At 43.7% G+C, this 24,260-nt stretch overlaps 1 protein-coding gene across 6 annotated transcripts in view; it reads right to left on the bottom strand.

Annotated features, from left to right (window-relative positions):
• LOC121292720 (alpha-(1,6)-fucosyltransferase) overlaps positions 1 to 24,260 on the bottom strand; it is a 748,838-nt gene that overhangs the window by 505,457 nt on the left and 219,121 nt on the right. For 5 of the 6 annotated variants that reach the window (XM_041215043.1, XM_041215035.1, XM_041215036.1 and 2 more), the window contains one exon: positions 13,109 to 13,200. The gene's annotated coding sequence lies outside the window, so the exon portion shown is untranslated. Of the gene's footprint in view, positions 1 to 13,108; positions 13,201 to 13,923; positions 13,943 to 24,260 lie in introns of those variants that run through there. The other variant, XM_041215040.1, reaches the window with a different exon arrangement.

Genomic DNA, 24,260 nt, shown 5'->3' on the forward strand with positions numbered 1-24,260 from the left:
GTTATATGGGGCCACACGTGTACACGATTTTCCCTCAGTTCTCTACCTAATTGCAGTTCATTCCCATTTATTTCCCTTGGCTTTACTTGCTAAGGGACATTGATCTTATTGTGTGTAGTTTTGGTCTCCTTGCCTAAGAAAAGATTTACTTACCACAGAGGGAGTACAACGAAGGTTCACTAAATTAATTCCTGCAATGGAGGGATTGTCCTATGAGGAACAATTAAATAGACTGGGTCTTTATTCTCTGGCATTTAGAATTTCTGACTAACATCAGAGTAGGTTGATTGCTTATGAACAACAGCAAACCTGCCACTCATTGGGAAATGTCCATTATGGAACAGTAATTAGTGGAAGAAGGAATTGTACCTTACTTTTGTTACAACATGTAAGAGTGCTCCGAGACCTTTCACAGCAGAAAAGGTGGCCATTTGGCCCACTGTGTCTGTGCTGCAACTAATTCCTTAAACGGAATTGCCTATATGAAGACAGTTTACCCCCCTTTTCCCGAATCCTTTTCCATCCCTCTCTCGCAAGTACTTATCCAATTACTTTTTAAATTATATGATAATTTCTTCCTCAAAGCCGGTTTTGATCAAGGCTCCAACGGTCCAATAGTCCTCCTGTGAAATATCCAAATCATTGTGTTGTCACCTCAGGACCGTTGTGCTTTGCTGTCCGAATACGAGTGAAAACTGTGCTTGATCGAGTGTGCCTCATTGGACAATTTTGCACACTGCTGGTGATTGAGTGTATTCGTTACCTGTCAAAACTTTAAGAGCATCATACCCCACACACTCCAGAAGTGCTGCTATGAACTCAAGTGAGATTCTGGATGGTAGAGAGCCTTTCATCATCAGCAAGTAATGACTCATGTTGCAGGACATGCCCTCTACTTCACAGGACAGACGTTTCAAAGAAAATGGTGTGTACTAGTTTGTCACATCCATGCTTATGGAACTCTGTCGGATAGACAAAGTGGCTTGTGACAGCTGATGGATATTAACTTACATTTACAAAGATATTTATGATCCAGATTCGGAAGTTTGCAAGTCACTGAAAGAGAAAATTTCTCCAGTTTGAAGTGCATGTGATTCAGGACTGCTGCCTCGGTGATTGATGGTTTCAGCAATTTTTGATATGCCCCTGCAGAGCTATGGGAAACCTAAAAAGACTGGGACAAGGGAAAGGCCATTTCCATCACGTTTAAATGGAGACTTTCCCATTTATTCCATTTTCAGCCGACATCTTTTCTGAGCGCCCTTTTGTCTGAAATTGAAAGACGATTGAACTGAGAGCCGGGTGATTACTTGCACCCCCCCTCAACAGGACATTGTGTGTTTTTATTGTTACCTGTTCAGACCAAGCCACACACCCACCTGTGACTGAACTGCCTGCTCCCTCGACACCATTCGTGGTGCTGTAGATCGTTGCGAGGAAGCAGCACTGTGTTCTGCTTCTTTCTGTCTTTAAGAGTGAATAAATCCTAGGTTGTTTGTCAAGCAAACTCTACGTGCACAAGTAACCATCACTGACTGGTGTTATACACAGAGGAACACTGGCTCCCAGTCAAGCTGTGCTCTAGATAGTTCTGTGATCAAAGTTTATGCCTGCTTTTAATAGCTGCTTCACTCTAACAACTGATCTTGCTGCACAATGTGAACGGCCGCAACCACACCAGCCCCCCCTCCACCCACACCACAACCCCCTCCACCCACACCCCATCCCCACCCCCACCCCCCTCCACTCCACCCCCACCCACAAACCCCCCCCACCCCCCAGAAAGCTGGAAAGCAATCCCAGCAAGGTTTGCTTTTTGGGCATCCTGAAATTGAGACACCGTGTGTGCCACTGGGTGAAAACCAGCAGCAGCAGAGTGAGACCCTTAAGTGGCCATTTCCATCATGGACGTAAATCGGGGAAGAAGCCGCGTCCCTCCATGTAATTAAGTGGCCCCCTGCCACAAACTCACCCTGAGCGTGGGCATTAAATTCCACCCCAAATCTGCATGCTACGATTTCTTGATGCTACGGGTTCCAACATAAATTAATCCCAGCACTGCGACAGTCCAATAGTTTCATATCTGGTATAGAGAAATGTTCAAAGAAAATAACAAAAAAAAATCTTTTTTTTATTGCTCTGATGATTTTACTCCAGGGTTGCACACAGCTTGGAGACTCCAGGCCAACCCTGCCAACAACAGGCCTTACAAAGCCTTTAAGTATCTGAGTTGGCTAACTGCTGCTTGTGGACAGGTAATCCCTGCCACCCCTTCCTCTCATCCTACCTTCAGGAAAATGGCCTAGCAGGATGGAGGAGGCTAACTGAAAGGCTGACCAGCAGTGTGGAATTCCACATCTATCCATCTCTGAGCCCACGCCAAAGAAGCCTAAAAATTCAGGCCCCGGTCCTTCCAATCTTTTGCATGTTCCTATCACCTATGAAAATACTGAAAGAACAACAAACACATCAGCCCAGAGAGAGAAAAAGACACTTGAGATTTCACTGCTTAAACTGCTCGAGAATTAAATAACATGCTGAATAATTGACAAGCTACAAATATGCATGTCTAATGCAGTGCAACTTGCTGCAGGGCACAATTGGAAATGGTTCTTATTATAATAGATTCTTAATACAGTTAATTCTCTCACAAAACTCCCACAATTGCATTTCATTGTCTCAAAATGCCTGTCACAGATAAAACAACAGTGTCATTTGGCTCCCACATTGTTTTAGCAATATAATCCAGAATGACATATATAATATGCTGCCTGCAAAGGCAAAATTTGTTTTTGACGTCTCATCTTTGCCTGAATTAATGCAGCCCTTAAAACAGAAACACGTTAACAGTGGAGCTCGAGGTGTTTTATAACCGAAGGAGTTGCTGGAAGATACATCCACAATATCATCCAGCAGCACAATAACATTTTAACCAACTTTAAATCATAAGACGTTATTTTTTTCTGTCAATTGCTCTCTTGAAAGTACAATTAATCGCACTGCTGTGCCAACTGCTTCATGAGAAAGCCTTGTTGCTTGGGAACCAAATTTGAAAAATAGTAGTCAGCAGCATTAAGGGGAAGTGATGAAATTATGGCCAGGAGTTTGAGCAAGCACGTGCCTGACCTGAACCCATGAGAGTCTGTGTGGGAAGACGTCGGGATGCTGGGAAGGAGCCCTCGCGGAATATAACGGTCGGCGGGCACACATGAGAGTTGGTAGCATGCCAGCCAACAATTAAAAGGGCAATTAAGCCCAATAAACATGCAATTGTCCTGAATTTTAGGTATCCCATGCGCTTCCACGCTTGGTGTAAGGGCCAATTAGCCAAGCAGCGTTCACGTATTTTTTCCCACCATTTTACCCACCAGGGCCTGGATAAAAAGTCCGACTATGCTTGAGGTTTGATTATTCATGAGTATTGCTGTCCGTTGTTCACTGTGTCATTGTGGATAGTTTGGGGCTTTTTTTTTGTGTGCGCTGGTATCCCTCCAATAATTCTGTAGCCCCCCGAGGCATTTTCACGGCAGTTGTCAGGCTTCAGGGAGCTCGTGTGATATAGCCTAGCCGCACCCTCACTTGTCCCAGCACCCATCCTCCCCCCCAACCACCACGGAGCGCATTTCACACTGGCTGGCAGTTAACTGGCCGGCGTGAAATCACCGTCCAGAGCCGACAGAGGGGGTGGGGGTGGATTTCGTATCCAGTTGCGGTCCTGCCGATCGTGCTCCCACCCAAGCGTAAAATTCAGGCCTATTTTTCTCCCTTTTTTTTTAAAAGCAAGGAAGTGAATGAAATAAATTGCTTAAACGTGATCAGTGACATTTTATGCCTATGGTTGAAACAGGGAGCTCTTAAATATAACGCTGCTGAATTTTTGCAATTTACCTGCAGGATCCAATTACACTGGAAGCTGGTGAAAGATGGAGGAACTCAGTCAAGCCGAATTATTTACAGAATTGAGAGCGAGGTGCCCATCATTTCAACAACCACTCCGTGATGGTGGGGGGGAGGCCAGCACACTCAAGTCGAATAGAGCAAGCTCATGAAATGCAGTACAAAGCCCACACAATCGTTCTTTAAAAGTACCAATGTAGTTCATGCCTGTAGAAGCATTTTACAGTAATGTTCTCTCCAGCATTTGCTTGTATTAATGTCATTAAAAAAAATGTAACTTGTTATATAACAAATCCCCAATACATCCCCCTGCCCAAAGCTTCCTCTGCTGTAAACACCCGGCTGGTATAAAAGCAAAATACTGCAGATGCTGGAAATCAGAAACAAAAACAGAACACGCTGGAAAAACTCAGCAGGTCTGGTAGCAACTGTGGAGAGAGAAACAGAGTTAATGTTTCGAGTCCTTAGGACCCATCTTCAGAGCTCTGAAGGGTCATACAGACTCGAAACGTTATCTCTGTTTCTCTCTCCACAGATGCTGCTAAACCTGCTGAGTTTTTCCAGCGTTTTCCGTTTTTGTTTCAACACCCTGCTAGTGTTGGGTTCATCTTTCTTAGGAAGTTCCTCACGATTGAGGATGACTTGACCCCACTCCGGTTTAGTGGGGTCTGAGGTGGCTGATAAGCCCAATGCGCGATCTGCAGCCTCTGTCACATGTGCGGCAGGTGGTGATTGGAGGGTTGGGTAGATGGGTTGTTTGGATGTTTGTGCACACCCTTCAACACCCTCAGCTTCACTTCTGTACGCCTCTGACAAAGCCTCTTGATGTGTTCAGTGCCTTCCTGAATGAGCCTTCTCCATTTTGGTCGGTCACAAGCCAGCTTCTCTTATGCGTCTGTTTGACCGCTTCAGGGATACTTTGAGGACATCCCTGAAGCTTTTCCACTCCCCTCCTGGGAGTCTCCTGCGCAACTGAGTTCCAAGCAAAACAGTTGCTTCAGGAGTTTGGTATCAGGCATAGAACGACATGTCCTGCCCAGTGGAGCTGTTTATAAGTGATCAGCACCTTCAGGGGAGGCAGTGGCATAGAGGTATTGTTACTGGACTAAGATTCCAGAGACCCAGGGTAATGCTTTGGGGACCCAGTCCGAATTAGAATTTGAATGCAATAAAAATCTGGAATCAAAAAAGCCTGATGACCACGAAACCATTGCTGATTCTCATAAAAACCCAACTGGTTCACTAACATCTTTAGGGAAGGAAATCTGCTGTCCCTACCTGATCTGACCTACATGTGACTCCAGACCCACTGCAATGTGGTTGGCTCTTAAATGCCCTCTGAACAAGGGCAATTAGGAATGGGCAATAAGTCCTGGCCTAGCCAGCGACGCCCACATCCCATGAATGAATAAAATAATCCTGGGTAAATTGACTTGAGAGAGGACGCTGTTGTTAGGCTTTCTTGCCACTAGGTTTTGCAAAGATCTTGCAAAGACAAAGTTGGTGGTACTTATCCACCGCTTCGAGGTGTCTGCTTTAGGTTGTCCAAGTCTTTGAAGCATTGGGTTACACTTGTGTGGGCTGCGTCAGCAGCTGTCTCTTATTCTCTGAGCCATGACGATGAGAAGTGGCACTCCCTCCACTATAAGGTCTCATAAATCAATGGGGGGGTTGGGAAACTGGAGATGGCAGGAATAGGCTCCCACCCGGCCCCCAAATGTCTAGAACTAAAATTGTCGTCCCTCATTCAAACAAGAATCTTGGCACTGAAGTATCAGTTTGGGTGTAAGGTGAGGGAATCGCTACTACAGGCAGATGTAGCCAACTCCAGTGGGGAAAGTGTTTCAGAGGAAAGTCCAGCCCATAATATCAACCAAATCACTGGTCGAGAAATTGACAGCCAGTACAGGCAGGCTCATACGTCATTGGACAGCATTGCAAAGTAGAAACTCTGCTAACTGCTTCCCCTCCCTACCCCAGAGGTACTGACGCCAATTCTAAAATGGGACAAAATTGAAATATACTGGCATACACACAACAGGTGCCCCAAAATTGGAGGGAACCAATTTCTGAAAAGAAATAGAAACATAGGAAATAGGAACAGGAGTAGGCCATTCAGCCCCTCAAACCTGCTCTGCCATTCAATTAGACCATAGTTGATCTTCTACCTCAATACCATTTTCCCTGCACTATCCCCATATCCCTTGATATGTTTATTATATAGAAATCTATTGATCTCGATCTTGAATATACTCATAGACTGAACCTCCTGGGCAGAGAATTCCAAAGAGTCACCACCTTCTGAGTGAAGAAATTCCTCTTCATTTCAGTCCCAAATGGCCTACCGCTTAATCTGAGACTATATCCCCTGGTTCTAGGCCTCCCTCCCGGCCCCCAGCCAAGGGAAACATCCATCCTGCATCTACCATGTCAAACCCTTAAGAATTTTGTATGTTTCAATGAGATCCCCTCACGCTCTTCTGAAGTCTAGAAAATACAAACCCAGTCTCCTCAAACTCTCCTCACAGGATAATCCTGCCATCACAGGAATAAGTCTGGTGAACCTGCGTTGTACTCCCTCTGTGGCAAGTATACCCTTCCGAAATAAGGAGGCCCAAACTGTACACAATTCTCCCTGGTGTGGTCTCACCAAGGTTCTATACAACTGCAGCAAAACACCTTTGCTCCTGTACTCAAATCCACCTTTAATAAAGGCCAACATACCATTTGCCTTTCCAATTGCTTGTTCTTTATTCATTTGTTCATGGGATGGGGGCGTCGCTAGCTAGGCCAGCATTTATTGCCCATTCCTACTTGCCCTTGAGAACCAATGGCTTGCTAGGCTATTTCAGAGGGCATTCAGGAGTCAGTCACACTGGAATCTGGAGTCACATGTAAGTCAGGCCAGGTAAGGGCGGCAGATTTCCTTCCCTAAAGGGCTTTAGTGAACCAGATGGGTTTTTACACTAATCGACAATGGTTTCATGGTCATCATTAGATTTTTAATTCCAGATTTTTTATTGAACTCAAATTCGAACCCAGGTACCCAGAGCATTACCCTGGGTCTCTGGATCACTAGTCCAGTGACAATACCACAATGCCACCACCTCCCCGTTGCACCTGCATGGTAGCTTTTAGTGCCTTATGAACAAGGACATCCAGGTCCCTTTGACATTAACACTTCCCAATCTCTGGAAATGCGACTGAAGTGCTAATTAAGCTGACCGATCTAAGTCCAGCATTGGCTCCATTGTAATTCACAGGACGGATTCATTGGCAGCCTCACTGGAGTTGGTATAGCATAGTTCCCAGTTAACGTGAGAGCAATGTGTGAGGAGCGAGAAACTTCAGTTACAACCTTTAAAGATTAGCACTCACTTTAAACTGTCAGCAGCAAGCATGCAGAATCGTCGATAAGTGGTGAACCTTCAGCGAGACTAAATACCATGTCAGTTAGTGACTTCAAATGTCACATCTGAGATTGCATGACAGTATTACAGAACATCTTCGACTGAGGGCAGGCAGAGACACCCAAGGAAGGGAGCTCTATTTTCAAATTGGAGAGAAAAGATAAGTTCAAAACTTCAATGAGTTCAATCTTCAGGCAGTTTGGATGAAATGCAACAGTACAGGGAGAAACTGCTAGTTATCACTGGAGAAATGTTCAGAAGCTATATTGCAGTTGATGTAGGGGTAGAGGCAATGGGCGATATCTCTCTCAACCTCAGACTTGTGCAGGAAAGAATTGTGTCTGTGGTCATCATCTCACAAGTGACCGCCCCTTCTCTTCTCGGACACTAACATTGCTGCTAAGTATCCAATACAATATTCTTTATGGTGAACTGTGTGTCCAACTGTTCAATACTGCCATACCTGTTCCAGCAGTCAATTAGATAATGACCTAAACACATCATAACACCATTTACCTGCCTTTTCTCCATATTCTTTGTTACTGTAAGCTGTTGAATAAAATTCTATAACTCATATAGCACCTTTAGCATCATAAAATGTCCCGAGTGTTGTGATATTGTATGCATGCCAATGCAGCCCAATGACATGGACCTTTAAGAAGCTGCACAGTGACATCACTATGACATCAACATGTGTGGAGGATAAAAGATACAGCCTCCACATTAGATGGTCACGATTACCTGTGATCTCTACTGCAGACATTCACTACTGTCTGTGACTCTGCATCAGTAAGACTTTATGTATACCTTACGAGTCAGACATATAGTCAAGTAATTAGCCTCTGTAACTGGTAGGACTCAGGCTAGGTCAAGGCCTGTGCAGAGCTGTATATAGTTGTTGCTCGTAATAAACTTCATCTAAGTGCGTTCGATCGTCAGCCTCAATGTCTTGCTTAACATAGATAACGTGGAGACAGATCCCTTGAAGTCTACTTCAAGACCCTCAACAAATAAGGGGGCAGCAGACCATAGGAGGTCACGACACCAAAATGCTTCTCACGAGCATTATAAAACAAAATACTTCACCAAGCCACACAAGGAGATGTTAAGTCAAGTGATCAAAAGCTTAGTGAAACAGTTGGGTCTTAAGGAATGTCTTAAAGGTAAAAAGTGAGGTGGAGAGGTGTAGGGAGGGAATGCCAGAGCTGGGGGTCTAGGGGGCTGAAGGCATGGCCATCAATGGTGGAGCAATTAAAATTGGGGATGCATAAGAGCGCAGATATCTCATGAGTGCAGATATATCTCTGCAAAGATCGACCAATCTCGGTCTTTGAAATTTAATTTGACCCAGCATCCTCAGCCTTTTATGGCAAATTCCCATTACCTGTGTGTAAAAGTGATGTGGATCTCATTTTAAGTTTAAGGTTTCTGGTTCTACATTCTTCACACCCCCCCCCCCTCTCTGCTCCTGACCCCATTACAACCTGGACAAACAAAAGAACTGAACTGCAAAGCTGAGGTGAGAGTAACTGCCTTTGACATCAAGACAGCATTCGACCGAGTGTGGCATCAAGGAGCCCTAGCAAAACTGGAGTCAATGGGAATCAGGGGGGAAACTCTGCTGGTTAGAGTCATACCTAGCATAAGGAAAGATAGTTGTGGTTGTTGGAGGTCAATCATCTCAGCTCCAGGACATCACTGCAGGAGTTCCTCAGGGGAGTGTCCTCGGCCCCACAATCTTCAGCTGCTTCATCAATGATCTTCCTTTCATCATAATGTCAGAAGTGGGGATGTTCGCTGATCATTGCACAATATTCAGCACCATTCACAACTCCCCAGATACTAAAGTAGTCCATGTCCAAATGCAGCAAGACCTGGACAATATCCAGGCTTGGGATGGCAAGTGGCAAGTAACATTTGCGCCACATAAGTGCTGGGCATTGACCATCTCCAACAAGAGAGAACCTAATCATCGTCCCTCAGCGTTCAATGGCATTATCATCACTGAATCCCCCATTATCAACATCCTGGGATGGTTAACCATTGACCAGAAACTGAACTGGACTAGCCATATAAACACTGTGGCTTCAAGAGCAGGTCAGAGGCAAGGAATCGTGCAGTGACTCCCCAAAGCCTGAACACCATCTACAAGGCACAAATCAGGAATGTGATGGAATATTCTCCGCTTGTCTGGACGAGTGCAGCTCTCACAGCACTCAAAAGGCTCAATACCATCCAGGATAAAGCAGCCCACTTGATTGGTACCCCAACCACAAACATTCACTCCCTCCACCACCGATGCAGTAGCAGCAGTGTGTACCATCTATAAGATGCACTACAGGAAGTCACCAAGGCTCCTTAGGCAGCACCTTCCAAAGCCACGACCGCTATCATCTAGAAGGGCAAGGGCAGCAAATGCATGGGAACACCACCACCTGGAAGTCCCCCTCCAAGCCACTCACCATCCTGACTTGGAAATATATCGCCATTCCTTCACTGTCACTGGGGCAAAATCCTGGAATTCCTTCCCTATCAGCACTGTGGGTGTACCTACACCACATGACCTGCAGCGGTTCAAGAAGGCAGCTCACCACCACCTTCCCAATGGAACATTAGGGGTGGGCAATAAATGCTGGCCCAGCCAGCGATGCCCACATCCCACGAATGAATTTTTTAAAATCTCAACACAAACTCAACCCACTTCACCTTCCCACTTCCATCCAGTTATAATGGCAGCGGTCCAAAGGGTCCTCAGGAGGCGAGTCAATCCTTTTGAGGCCTTTACTTTACCCTCTGAGATTAATATTTTCAAAAGCTTTTGGCTGGGTAGTAAGCTGGTGGGCAAAATGAGGCAAGAAGGGCAGAATCATGTTAGTGCCTTTACAGCACTGCTTGTGGGCCACGCCAGGAGGAGCAGGAGTGCTTCCTCCAGGTTTAGCAAGCTAATTTTGTGAACCAACACCTCTCCCCTGCCATCACAATCTGCCTGATCGGGATCTCCCCTCCCCACTGCATGATCACCAACCTCCCCGGTCTTTTACCCCCACCACTTTGACCCCTCGGCAATCACCAACCTTCCTCATGGCGTCTCCGCTGCCAGCTCCATGATGTCTCTGCTCGCTCATTCCCACCCCCATGCACTAAGCCCACCTTGTTAAAACTCCAAGGCACACAGGGAAACTGTAACTCCTTCCTCCCAGTCCAAGATCACGTCTCGGTAAGTATCAAAGCCTCGGATTCTAGGTCACCTTTCAGCCTTCTAAACACAAGGGAATACAACTTTTATGCAAATCAACCCTACAGGGTGACCCTTAAAACCCTGGCAACTTTTTTTTTTGTTGAATCTGTGCTGTATCTATTCTGAGGCTAACATGTCTTTCCTGTGATTCAGTGAACAAAACTGAATGCAGTTCTCAACACGGGGCCTGCCCAAGGTTCTGCGCTACTGAAACATAATTTCCTCAGTTTTTTCATTCCAACTCACTTGCAATAAAGCCCAATATTGCACTAGCTTTTTTGATAGCTTTATATACCTGTGCCCAAGCTTTTAGCAATTTTGCGCCAATGGACACCTTAATTTCCTTGCTTCTGACCTCTTCCCATTAAGAAAACATTCTATTCGTCATTCTCAGGTCCAAAGTGGAGTTCCTCATATTTCCCCACATTCAACTCCACCTTCCATAGCTTTGCCCATTTATTTAATCTCTCTCTGCCTCTTTGTAACTTCCCGCTCCCATGCACACAGCCTGCCCTATCTCCTAACTTAGTGTTGCCCTTAAATCAGTATAAATGACTCTATTCATTTTCACCACATCTATATTAATGGGTTTGGGTAAAGCTGAAGTTCCAGTGGAGATCTCTGGCCAGCACTGCTTGTCACATCTTCTCAAAGAATGAATCTATTTGAACTAAGGATTACTAAGATTTCCCGCATTTGCTCTGCGTTCACAGTGCTTAAGCTAGCTTGTTTATCACAATGACACTATTTGTAAAAGCCATTTCATCAGGAGTTTACAATTCTGACTTCAAGATAAGGTTATAATGTGTGGAGCCGCACATTTTGAATAGTTCCACGAGGCTTAAAATAAACAAGCAACCAATCTAAAGGCATTGCCAGGTCAGCCTTCATGACTTACCCTCCAACTCACTGTGTGACAGCGTCGCCAAGATTGAGAACTCTTGCGTGCAAGGAATCATAATCCAGCTGTGAGAGCCTAAGACCTCACCCTGTATGTTTTTCTTATAAAATATTTGGAGGCATGCTCATTGCTATCTCTAAAAATGTAAAACTGGATAAAGACAGAACATGGCCGAATCTATGTCTGCCTGTGACCCTCGAACAAAAGGAGCTACCTGACAGTGCCAAAGAAACTCACAGATCATTATCTCTGAACCGCCACTACTGGCATATTGTGGGCTGCACAGGCCAAATTCAAAGAGAGCTACACAAAGATTATCCGCATTTCATAACCCCAACTGGACAACAGCAGCCTGCTTGTCTGTTAAGACAAAGGGCCTCACAACCCTATTTTCAATTCTTTATGGTTGAGAAATCCCACGGTCTCAGGGACCCAGATGAGGGATACACACCCTTTGTCAAATACAGTGTGGAGAGGTGGGAGTTATGTGACCTGTGGTCTCTGGTTTGTGGAACCAGTCATATTGCCTTGCTGCACTGCACAGTCTCAGTATGCCATTTTACCATCTAACTAACAGCATCACAAACAAGAGCTCTGGCCCAGGTTGGGCTCCTGGCACCATCTGTACTGCTTCTACTGGAAATTCTATACCATCGCTTACAAGACGGATTCATCTCTGCATGCCTAACTCATCGTGTGAAGTCAACTGCACCGGAGAAGTGAATTATCCAGCACTGGTTTTCAACCCACCGACCCCTGTGAAGGAATACCTCTTGGACTTTGATTCTGAGCTCTGGAACCCACGTGATCTCTACCCTTTCCTTTTTCTACCCCTCTTTTATTGTATGAATGCAAATGAGGCAATATTGCGACCTTCCTCCCTCATTTTGAGTATGCGCAAATAAACCAACCCTTTGGAGCTCATCCTATCTCTAGTTTGCTGTGGGGTTATTAATAGAAATTGAATCACCCCAAAACCGAGGGGTTGGGAAATATGCCACCGCTTATAAAGGGGGAAGCAAATCAAAACACTTTTCTGTTCACAGACCGGTGGTGAGAGAGAAACTAGCACTGTTTAAATTAAACCCCCTACTGTCTGTAACACAGTCAAGGAGAAAGAATTAAGCCGTGCTTGTTTTTTCACTCCACCAGCACCCTCCCCCCACCCCACATTCTCCGTCAACCTTAGCTCATAACACTTGGGGCAACATTCTTGCTGAACTGTGCAGTTTTAAAAATTTTGTTTCAGGTCACACTTAGGGCTTTCCTTTTGTGCATTTTGCTTTGTATGGACTAGTCCAAACAAAAACCATTCATCACAATATACTGTACACAATGCAAGAAGCATTTAATTCTTCCCAAAATGGTTGACTACGGTTACCACTTTCAAAATGGCCCTTACCTCAGATATTTCTATTTTCTTTGTATCCATCTCCAGTTATAAATACATTTGAGGCACTTTCTAAATGATTTGGAAAATGGTGACAATAAACATGCACCTTTTTTGTGAACTTCCCAAGCACAAAAATGTCCGCTTCATCATATTGACGCTGGCCTTGAAGAAGAATCTCTGAAGTTTCTAAAGCAAGTCTTACAGAAATTTTGCAATTGGATTTTACAAAGCGTAAGCATTGAAAGCACCTCAAAGGGTGAATATTTTACCTCCACTATCAGATGATCAGGGACTAGACGGAGAAAATAGTTCCAGATCCCACCGTTGTCCCAATCTTTTCTTTTCACATTGTCTTCATTTGCTGCAAAATTGAAAGCACGACATAAATAATCTTGCCAGCAGCAGTTCAAACGAGTTTTATCAGTGTGAAATATAGTTGTTGCAGCAGCCAGAATCCATCTGTCTATGGGCTGGTGCCAAGGGATTTTAGGCTGACTAAACATTTTCAGTGTTGTCAGTTCACAAACATGATCCTATTCACTGAAAACCATGCATTTCACCTGCAAATGTACTTAAAAATTTCTCCTTGTAAGTCGGCAATATAGCTCAATTTTGAAAGCCTTGCAGTGTGCGCTTGACGTGGGCTAAGAGGCAAGGTGCACCTACAAGTTGGAGAGGGTGGCAGCAGTAGGTTCACTTTAAACACAAGAGGGTCAAACTTACAAACTATGTGTCAATGTATCAGTAATTACATTGTCAAGGTCTAATAACAATCATAAAAACAAAAAAACTGCGGATGCTGGAAATCCAAAACAAAAACAGAATTACCTGGAAAAACTCAGCAGGTCTGGCAGCATCGGCGGAGAAGAAAAGAGTTGACGTTTCGAATCCTCATGACCCTTCGACAGAACTAGTTCTGTCGAAGGGTCATGAGGACTCGAAACGTCAACTCTTTTCTTCTCCGCCGATGCTGCCAGACCTGCTGAGTTTTTCCAGGTAATTCTAATAACAATCATCTTGTTAATTGGCAATTACATTGTTAAGACAATTGCATTGTTAAAACAGGTAATGGACATCGGCTCACCCATAAATGAGTACAGCTGTAACACCCCGGGTGGGGGGGTGGGGGGGGGTTCTGTCTGTCTGTCTGTCTGTCAGTCAGTCACTCTGTCGAGCTGGCTGAAGAATAAACCTGCTTGGAGGTAAAAGACCAGCATCAGACTCATTCTTCCCTTATGTACAATTATTGGAGTTAACATTAGCACACCGAAACAAAATGGGAAATGGAGGAGGAGCTTTTTCTTTGAATTAAAAAGTGTGGCAAATTTGTGGAATGGATAACCTGTGTAGGTGATGGAACAAGAAGCTTTGTTCTTTTAATGTGTTTCAAGAGGAACTATAAAAGTTTCTTGTCAACAAATGATATCGAGGATCACTAGAAATACACCATGGAAATAATGTGGCTAAATGACTAAAGGTCTGCTCCTGACTGAAACTGTTGCTATATATGCATATTCTTCCAACTCTGACATCCTCCCCCAACGCACTTTACTTGACCTGTTAAGAGTCACACTGAAAGCATGAGGGTTTGGGGCATGGGAGTTCAGATATTATCATATTTTTCTTCCTCTTGTGATAAGACTGCTCAAAGTATAAACTGAGCTACATCACCACTAACTGTAAATGTGCTCAAGAAGCTACAGTGCTGTACTTTCAATAAAGCTTTCATTTAATTCAGTTTTCTTCCATTATGTAACAGTACAGTCAAGACAGATAGCGAAGATCATAAAATTGTAAAGTACGTGCGTGGCATTCAGGGAAGCAGAATTAGAAGGGCCAACAGGTGTTAAGACCGTGAATCAATGGTATTAGCCCAGAAGTTACTATTTTCAGTGGTCATACAGGAAGGTTTAACATGCTAAATGCTGTATAAAGCTGTTAATTATTTAAATTATTTAACAAAACAGGACACATCAACTATTGCAATAGTGGATACAAGAATGTCACACAAGCAGATGAAACATTTATACGCTATTCATCTGTGGCTGCGTGTGGCAAATCATTGGGCTACTTTCTGGTATAGTCAGGTATAGGCTATTATCTACCCACAGCTTTTAATAACTAGTATAAAGCACTTGATTTGTAACTAAGCTCAAACCCCACCCAGTACAGTAAGTCTACAATCTTTCTAATACTCTGGTTTTTGGCCCCTCCTCCATCTCAGCACCCTTCTCTTTGAACGTGCCCCTGTGATTCATTTTGGGATGATTTCCATAGCCAAAGGGCCATATAATCGTAAATTTCTGTGGTAATGATAATGCTCAAGTCAGAATGGTACAGAACCCGGGGCCACACTGCACTGTTAATGGTGAAGCGGTCATAGCAAAGTACAAGTAATTTTTTCTCTTGATTCAACTGTCTCATGCTGTGATTATATCAGAAAATAAATTAGCTGAGAGTCAACTGGTGTGAGAAGTAGCCCAGTAATATGCAACCATTCAACCACAAATAAATAGTAGCAATTAATCTGAAGACTTATTGTTGAATAATAACCTCCAGGTTGCTATGGGCACTCCAAGAAATGGATCCTAGCATGTGTTCAACTTATTGAATCTTGTTTAATGTAATTACAGCAGATGAGAAATCTTTTTTTAATTTATCATGAATGAGAGATCTTGCAAACTGAATGCTTTTCTTCCATATGTAGGGAGACACAAGTGTGTACTGATGGAGGCAACTGCACTGAGGGCTGGTATGTCAGAAATGCTATCTTCGTGGTCCCTGGGGCACATATTTTGAAGTAACTCCAGTGGGGTACCTATAAGGAAGGGATCAACACAAATACTTGAGGGGAATTGGGGGGGGGGGGGGGGCAGAGGAGAAGAAAGGACAGGCACAAATGTCCAAGGAAAGATAGGGAAGGAACAGAAAAGGCAGAGGGGCAGAGAGCAATGACGCACAAACATCGGGAAGGGGAAGAGCATATCGACATAAGCAGTAGAAGGAAGACTAGTTAGAATGAACAGAAGGGGTAGGGTTGTCACATAATTAGTAGAGTTGGAGGTCAGATAAGCAGCATTGAGAGAATTAGGACGGACACAAAGAATAAAGGTGCTAAGAATGGGCAGACATAGCTGGGAGAACTGACAACCACAGGACTGGCTTAATATATTTGGAATTTATTTTATTTCAATCTTTCTTCAAAATATGTCAAACCAATTACTTATGCTGTATGAAACTTGAACAATTCTGTACAATTACTTTTATTCCCCGTAGAGTAGTAATTTTTTGACAACTGTGCGATCAACTTGCTAACCATCTATTGTATGTGGCCCTAGTGCAGAAATAAATGTACCTTGACACAGTTAAAAGTTATTTCAACCGTTAGTATCTAGCTAACTGAGAAGAGCAATGTTGTCAATTAGTGCCAGTTACCAATATTGGCATCACCTACAATGGTTGTTAGTTAATAAAGCTAAAAGTACAGTAACACACTCTATGTTAGGGGATTTTAATGATGCCAAACTATTTCCTCCTGTCCTCTCCAGATGGCAGTGATTTATATAATGCAGCAGTTCCACAAGCAGTGGCAGACATTCAGGGTCTAGCCCTGCAAACCATTTCTCAGGCATATCACCGAGGCAGTGAGTATTAGAAGGGTTGAAGCCAGCTATGGGAAATGGTGGTGTAATAGTAATCTCACTGAACCAGTAATCCAGAAGTTCAGGCTGATGCTCTGGGGACATGGGTTCAAATCCTACTACGGCAGCTGGTAGAATTTAAATTCAATTAATAAATCTGGAGGGTAAAGCTTAGTAACGATGGCAACATGACAACTATCATCAATTGCTGTAAAAGCCCATCTGGTTCACCAATTCCCTTTGAGGATGGAAATTTGCCATCCACACCCAGTCTGGTCTACATGTGATCCACAATGTGGTTCACTCTTAACTGTCTTCTGAAAAGGGTTGCCAACTGTGATGAAATGTATTCCTGGAGGTTTCATCACATGACTTCCCCCCTACTCCAGCAATTAGTGGGCCAGCACATCTGTCCTGGTGATGCACTGCCTTCCTATGCCAATTGGAGAGCAAAAAGACTTATTACCCAATTGGATGATGTTCAACTGTCAACCAAACAGCCTTTTTCTCCCACTTTCAATATTTTTATGTCTGGTAAAGAGAAAAGCTCAAAGAAATGGAGAGTTAGCAACTCTTACCTCTGAAGTAGCCTAGTAAGCCACTCAGTTGAAGGGCAATTAGCAACGGGTAACAAATGCTCAAGGCCCAAAAGCCCAACAAAGAATATATTAGAAAAGGTTTTGGAACCTCTAATCACAGAGCATCCACAAGGAGGCCTCAATGCACAATGCAGGTCTCAGTTAAGTCCGAAATCTTGCCTAGTTACTAAGTGCTCACTAAGTAACGACTTAGGGGTTGCAAAAGCGGAGGAACAACTTACACAGAGCAACGATCATCTGTTGATGGAGTGGCTGCCTTTGAGTTTCTAACGCAGCATGCACACTGATTCAGGTGCAAACACCGAGTGGAATGATACAAACATAAATCACTGGCTGGAATTTTCCAGCCCTTCAAGCCGGTGGGATCTTTTAGTCCTGCCGATGTGAACGGAGATTTCAATGGCTGGCCGGCCTCATCGCAGGGAATCCCGCTGCAGGAAGGCTGGAAAATTCCGACCGCGGAATGAAACGGAGAAGTTAAGAGTGTCTAGAAAATGTTGGAACCATGGAGTGTGCCGGGTGTAGGCAAAAATGAGAGAGAAAAAGGAGGGCAATAGAGACTGCAGAATAACAGAGAGAGTATTGTAAGGTCAGCTGTTAAAAGCTGCTACACAATGACAGCAGACAGTAGTACCTGTGACTGGACAATGCTGAGGGCTGGTTGGCAGTTAATAAACTAGGCTACATCCAGAAACTGCCAAAGCCTTTTGGGTGAATAAGTGACAGCAGGAGGGAAGTGGGATCCTCACTGGAGGAAATGCCATCTTAGGATGGATGAACAAAATCCTTGAAACAGCCAACAGCAAAATACAACCTGCAAAGCTCGTCGCTGCTACAGTCAATGGAAGAGGCAACCATGGATAGTCTGAGTTCAAGTCCCTGCCTTAAGAGGTGTGGAGGATAGTCTGAGGAACTTTGCCATCTGCCTGGTGATGACGATGAGTAGGCCGACAAAGGTAGAAATACAGAGATAGAACAAAAGACAGAAAGACGGAAGGAAAAACGGACAAAAACTGATTGAAGACTCACGAGACAAAGATAGAGAGAAAAACAAGAGAAGAGGAGGGATGCACATACAGAAAATAATTGGACAGTAACAACCACAGGAAAGGAACAGAGAAAAAATAGAAAGTAACAGAGATAAGGGATGAAGGGAATGATATTTCCTGTTCTTTTTTTTACTGAAGGAAACAACATTAGACTCTGGTTGACATTTTTGCTTAAAGGAGCATTGTCAGTTCCAGGGATCAAGTGATAGAAAATAGAGAGAGTGAGGGCAGAGATATGCTTCTCGTTTCATAAGAAAAATGGCGGATCTTATCTGAACATAATTTAGAGCCTATAAATAATAAAGGCATCAGAGGGCATCTGCTCCAAATATAAGAAACTGCATTCCCCAAAGTGCTAACATTTCTCTGACACTCGACTGTTTAAGCCTCGGGAATGGGCATCCATCAGCTCTTGCAGGTATCTTCAAACCTCTCGAGGTAGGCCCAAGGCTGTGGCAGTAATCATTCCTGAGTTTACTCTTACCCAATACCCACAGCCGTTTGCAGCAGAGTTTGCTTGACTGTGATCAGGGGCAAGAACCTTGACTACTCCTTCCTTTGGTTTTACACAGACCAATGTTTCCATCCTTCATCTGACCAAGGATCAACAAACTCACCACAAATAGGGCAACAAACTGGAGAGTGTCTTCTTCCACAGGGTGCTTTAATTCACTAAGCCACAAGGTAAGCCCTGAAGGGAAGTTAAATTAGGGTTGCCAGTTAACAAATGTTAACAATAATAAATTATAACAAGAGCCATTTTGAAGTTTTCTCCATGGATCAATATGGCTGAGGAAAGCCACTTTAGATCATCTGGTTGGAAAGCAAAGCTTATCACTGTGTTAAGCTGACCCCTGAATCGCTGAGGTTCGTGCCTCCAATATCTTACCCAGAAATCTATTCAAATTATTGATCATTGTGCGTGAAGAATTTCTTCCTGAAATCAGTCCAAATTGGCAGACCACCTGTCTGAACGTGTATTTGTGTCAGTGTCATGACATAATGATATCGTGCTCTGGATTTAACTTTTCTATCTTGTTTAATGTCAGATATTGCTATGACATATGCTATACCCGAGTGCCTTTGTTCACAAGTCACTGAAAGCTGATACGCAGGTGCAACAAGCAATTAGAAGGGCAAATAGTATGTTGGCCTTTATCGCAAGAGGATTTGAGGACAGGAGTAATTAGTCTTGCTGCAGTTGTATTGAGTCTTGGTGAGACCACACCTGGAGTATTGCATATGGTTTTGGTCTCCTTACCTAAGGAAGGATATACTTTTCATAGAGGGAGTGCAACAAAGGTTCACCAGGCTGATTCCTGGGATGGTGAGATTGTCCTGAGGAGAGATTGAGGAGGCTGGGCCTGTATTCCCTGGCTGGGGTGGGGTGGTGGCGTCCAGTACCAGGAGACACAGTCTCAGGGTAAGAGGTAGGTTATTTAGGGCTGAGATGAGGAGGAACTTCTTTACTCAGAGGGCGGTGAATCTTTGGAATTCTCTACCGTCATCGAGTAAGTTCAAAGCAGAGATGGATAGGTTTCTAGTTATTAAGGGTAGCAAGGGATATGGGGATAGTGTGGGAAAATGGCACTGAGGTAGATGATGAGTCATGATCTAGTTGAATGGTGGAGCAGGCTCATTGGCCTACTCCTGCTCCTATGTCCTATGTTGCTTTGAATTGAGACCAGTATGGTCAGGCTTCCCTCACAATTCAATCTAACAAGACTAGGGATCAACTCCTGGCTGCTCTTTGCAGCTATTCTGGGGTGTAAGAATGTCCCTCGTATTCTAAGACCAGAGCTGGACACATATTCAACGCAATTAGAGTAACAGCCTAAGCAGAGCACCAGACACATTCGGCATAACCTTCTCAGAATTATGTTCTACTGATTTGGCAACACAGTTCAAGAATCTGCTCCACAGTGATAGGAAAAAAAATACCCGTAATTATTTCATCCTGAAATCTAAACATTGCAATTTCTGCCAAACAGATTGCTATTTTTCAGCTCTGAGACACTCTGGGATGTCAGACCCTGGAATGGAAATCATGACCAGACAGCTGGTCCATTAACTGCGCGTTATTGAAAATATTCAGTTTTTATGGCAGCTAATTTTCCCCCCTTTCTCTCCTTAAGGGGTTGATTGGTGCTGGGGGAAGAGATCGGGTCTGTCACTTCAGTCGGCTGGTCAGTCTGCTGATACGAATGTGTGAACTGATTGGCAGTACGGCAGAGCCTCAGCTTCCCCACTGTCCACAAAGCAGGAGTCAATGAATGACTAGAGACAGGAACCTGAGGTGGTTTTCTGCCCCTGACTACAGCCTAAGGGCACGGAGGCTATTTGTTACCCAAACACCACAGAATTGCAGAATTGTTACAGTATAGAATTAGGCCATTCAGCCCATCATGTTTGCACCAGCATGAATGAGCATTACGGCTCAGTGCCATTCTCCTGCCTTTTCAACATAACTCCGCACATTGTTTCTATTTAAATAATCATCTAATGCCCTCTTGAATGCCTCGAATGAACCTGCCTCCACCATACTTCCAGGCAGTGCGTCCCAGACCCGAACCACTCACTGTGTGACAACGTTTTTTCTCACTTCCTAACTGCTTCTTTTGCAAATCACTTTAAATGCATGCCCTCGCGTTCTCAACTCTTTTACGAGCAGGAACAATTTCTCCCTATCTACTCTGTACAACTGCCTCGTGATTTTGAATATCTCTATCAAATCTCCTGTTAGCCACCCCTCCTCGGACCAACTGTCTCTGTCATCAACAATTGAATTTACATCCGATAATGATGTACAGCTTCAATATCTGTCACATGGCTCACTCACCCATAACATAACCAGGGAGGATATAACATTTCAATTCTTAAAGAGCCAGTCTGCTCAGTAAATGAATACTTCTTTTGGTCATATCTGTTATGTTTTGGAGCCCTTACATCAGCTATTTTCCTTGGGTTCTGTATCACTAACAAGTCCTCATGCTAGGCAAACTAGACCCTATCGCTATCTGCCTATTATCCCAGTGAGACACAATGAGATTCAGCAATTGCACTACGAATCCTCATTAGAATACATCTCACGCTGTCACCGGATCACCTTGACTTCAAATTGGAAGAATGTACGATTGCTGATCGGGCTATTAGCCCGCAGACAAACCTATTTAACGTTGAACAGATAAGCGAGGTGTCCTCAGTAACATTTGTAGTAACTATAGACCTCACTATTTAACTCCAAAAGCAATGCAGCCAGGCGTTAGAACAGAGAGTGAGATTTGTCCTCATTCTACACACATGAAGTTTGGAATAAGGTTTATTGTATCTCTGCCATCTTCTCAGCTGACAGCAATAAATTCACCACAGACCAGATGTTGGAAACCTGTGTTCCAATTTTTTTTCAAAGGCTTGAGGCCTTTTGTGGGGCTTGGTTATGTGCAGAATGGAGAGGAAAAGAGAGGGAAAATAACACGTGATCTTTCCTAACTTTGTTCAAGGTTGCTTTCCCCCTTTACTTGACCCCCCCCCCCCACCCTGTGATCAGTGCCACCCATCGTTCTCATTAACCTCCTCATCTAGTTGTTTTGGTTGCTTGCTGACTGCATTGTTGGGTTGACTCTCCACCGAATATGGGTTCCAGGTCGGGGGGAGGGGGGTGGTGGTACAACACTTATTTTATTGAAATTTTCCTTTCCCTAAAAACATCCTAATAGTAACAAAGATACAATTAAACATAGTGGAAGAACCAAACTAAATAATGAAGCAAACCTTTTGTGCATGGTCAGGGTTGGGGGTGGTGAATCGACTACATATCCCATGGATTATAACATGCTTAGTCTCGCTGTGCCAACAGAGGATATTTACAAAGTCGGCTGAGGTAAGGAAAGCACTAACTTAATGAAAGAACAACTTACTCTGGGTGTCAGCTGGCCACAAGGTAGCAAACAAGATCATGAGATGTTGTATCACTTCCTATGATGATGCATCCTGCCTCATTAGAATGTCACACGGCTCAAATTAACCCCCTAAATTATACATGGACTAACTACAAAACTGACAACCATTGAATTTACTCAGATACAAGTCCTTCAACAGAGTCTTCCAAAGATTTTGCACTAAATTGCTGCATTTTTTTTAAAAAAGCAAACCCACAGGTGCTGGTCAGCACAGTCAACAAACAGTTTGAGATTTAAGGGATTTTGTTACACAGGCACTCATTTATTGATAGATCTGAGCAGAGACTTGAGCAGAGGGGAGTCTTGACAGGGTGAGTATCAGGAGGATGTTTACATTTGTAGGGGAGATGAGAACGAGGGGACACGGTTTAGAATAAGAGATCCCCCTTTTAAAAACGGAGATGTGGAGAAATGTTTGCTCTCAGAGGGTCATTAGTCTACGGAATTCTCTTCCCCAGAAAGCAGTGGGAGGTTGGGCCATTGAATTTATTCAAGGCCAAGTTGGAAAGGTTTTTGATAAACCAAAGTGAGACCACAACCTGAATGGCCATGATCTTACTGAATGATGGAGCAGGCTGGAAGGACCAAATGGCCTACTCCTGTTTCTGGGTCCTATGTCTTAGAATGATGCAAGGAACGTAAAATGCCACCAAAGACCCAGGACAGATTTTACATCCAATTGCATATTCTGAAGAGGAGAACGAAGTAATATCACCTCGGTCAGGTTTTTAAAAAAAATTAAGAACTTCTTATAGGCCAGGTGCGCCCCACACAACGTGAATTGCTCTTCAAACAGCCAGTACAAGCACAAAAGGCCAAAAGGCCTCTTCCTACGTTGTAACCGTTCCACGGTTCTGAATAATCTGGCAGGGCTACTCAAGTAAGTACCAAACTGTACAAACCTTGATTTCAGAATGTGGACCCACCTCATACCAAAGCTCAATTCAAACTCGGATTTTGCATCTGCGTATATTTGAACTCAAAACCATCGGATACATCAAGATTATATTAACGGTTGAAATTTCCTGAAGAAAGTGACCTGAAATCAGAGCTCAGGTGAACCATGATCAGCTTTTCAAATCCCCTTCAAGTCCACGCCAAACACACCGGAGTAATGGGTTAATTCTAATTTTGAAAATAGGATCAGTTATCTTGACAACAGAGTTTTGTTCTGAATTCAAACATCCATCAGAGATTATGGGTTCTAATTAGCATACATATTGCTGATGTGGGCTCTGCTGCAAATGTGCAAACCTTTCCTCTAAGTCACTGCCAAAATCCACACAGGTCATCCATCAGTCTTTACCAGGCTGTCGTTTGCTGACTATTTCCATCCGCAATGTGTGTTAATGTGAGGCATGCATGAGTGATGGCCCTTGTATACTCTGCACAACTTTGGAGAGTTCACTTATTCGCCACACAACTTGACAGAGTTCACTGTCGTTAACCCTTATTTCTCCTGCCAAATACAATCCGTGCAACCCATCAAACATCTACAGCTATTAAAGGACGTTCTTGTCCATTGCAAGCTTGGAGATTAAACATTTGCAGCTAATTTCTTTTGCAACATGGAAGCATTCTCATTTTGTTTGAAGTGTTGCTGGCTTTTGCAACCGACTTTATAACTCAAATGCTCTTTTCCTACACCACAAACAGTACGCAAAGTGTGAAAGAGGTTGAAAGAAGCTTTCACAATTTGAATATGGGAATTTGAGGTATAAAATAATCACTAATAAGGAATGTAGGAGAAACTAAATGACTTAGAATATGGTGAGAATGTGGAACTTACTGCTTCATGGAACAGTTGAGATGAATAGCATAGCTGCTTTCCAAGGGAATCTTGATAAATACATGAGGGAGAAAGGAATGATAGGATATGTGGATAGGGTAGATAGGTAGGGTAGGTAGAGTAGGTAGGATGAAGTAGATCAGTAAGCGGAAGCTCATGTGCAATACAAACAATGGCACAGGCCCATTAGGCTGAATGGCCTATTTCTGTGCTGTAAAATGAATGATATTGTACAGAATTAAGTATGCCACAGATCTTTAGTATTTCCTGGGAGATTTAGTAAAAGCAACTGGAGAGGAGAAATGTCTGTCCATAGCCCTAGCAGAGAATTTTCCCCATGTTGGGCAGGTCGAGTGGGAGGGGGCACATGCGGACCCGATCGTC

The sequence above is a fragment of the Carcharodon carcharias genome, chromosome 20 (assembly GCF_017639515.1).
Source record: "Carcharodon carcharias isolate sCarCar2 chromosome 20, sCarCar2.pri, whole genome shotgun sequence".
NCBI lineage: Eukaryota > Metazoa > Chordata > Chondrichthyes > Lamniformes > Lamnidae > Carcharodon > Carcharodon carcharias.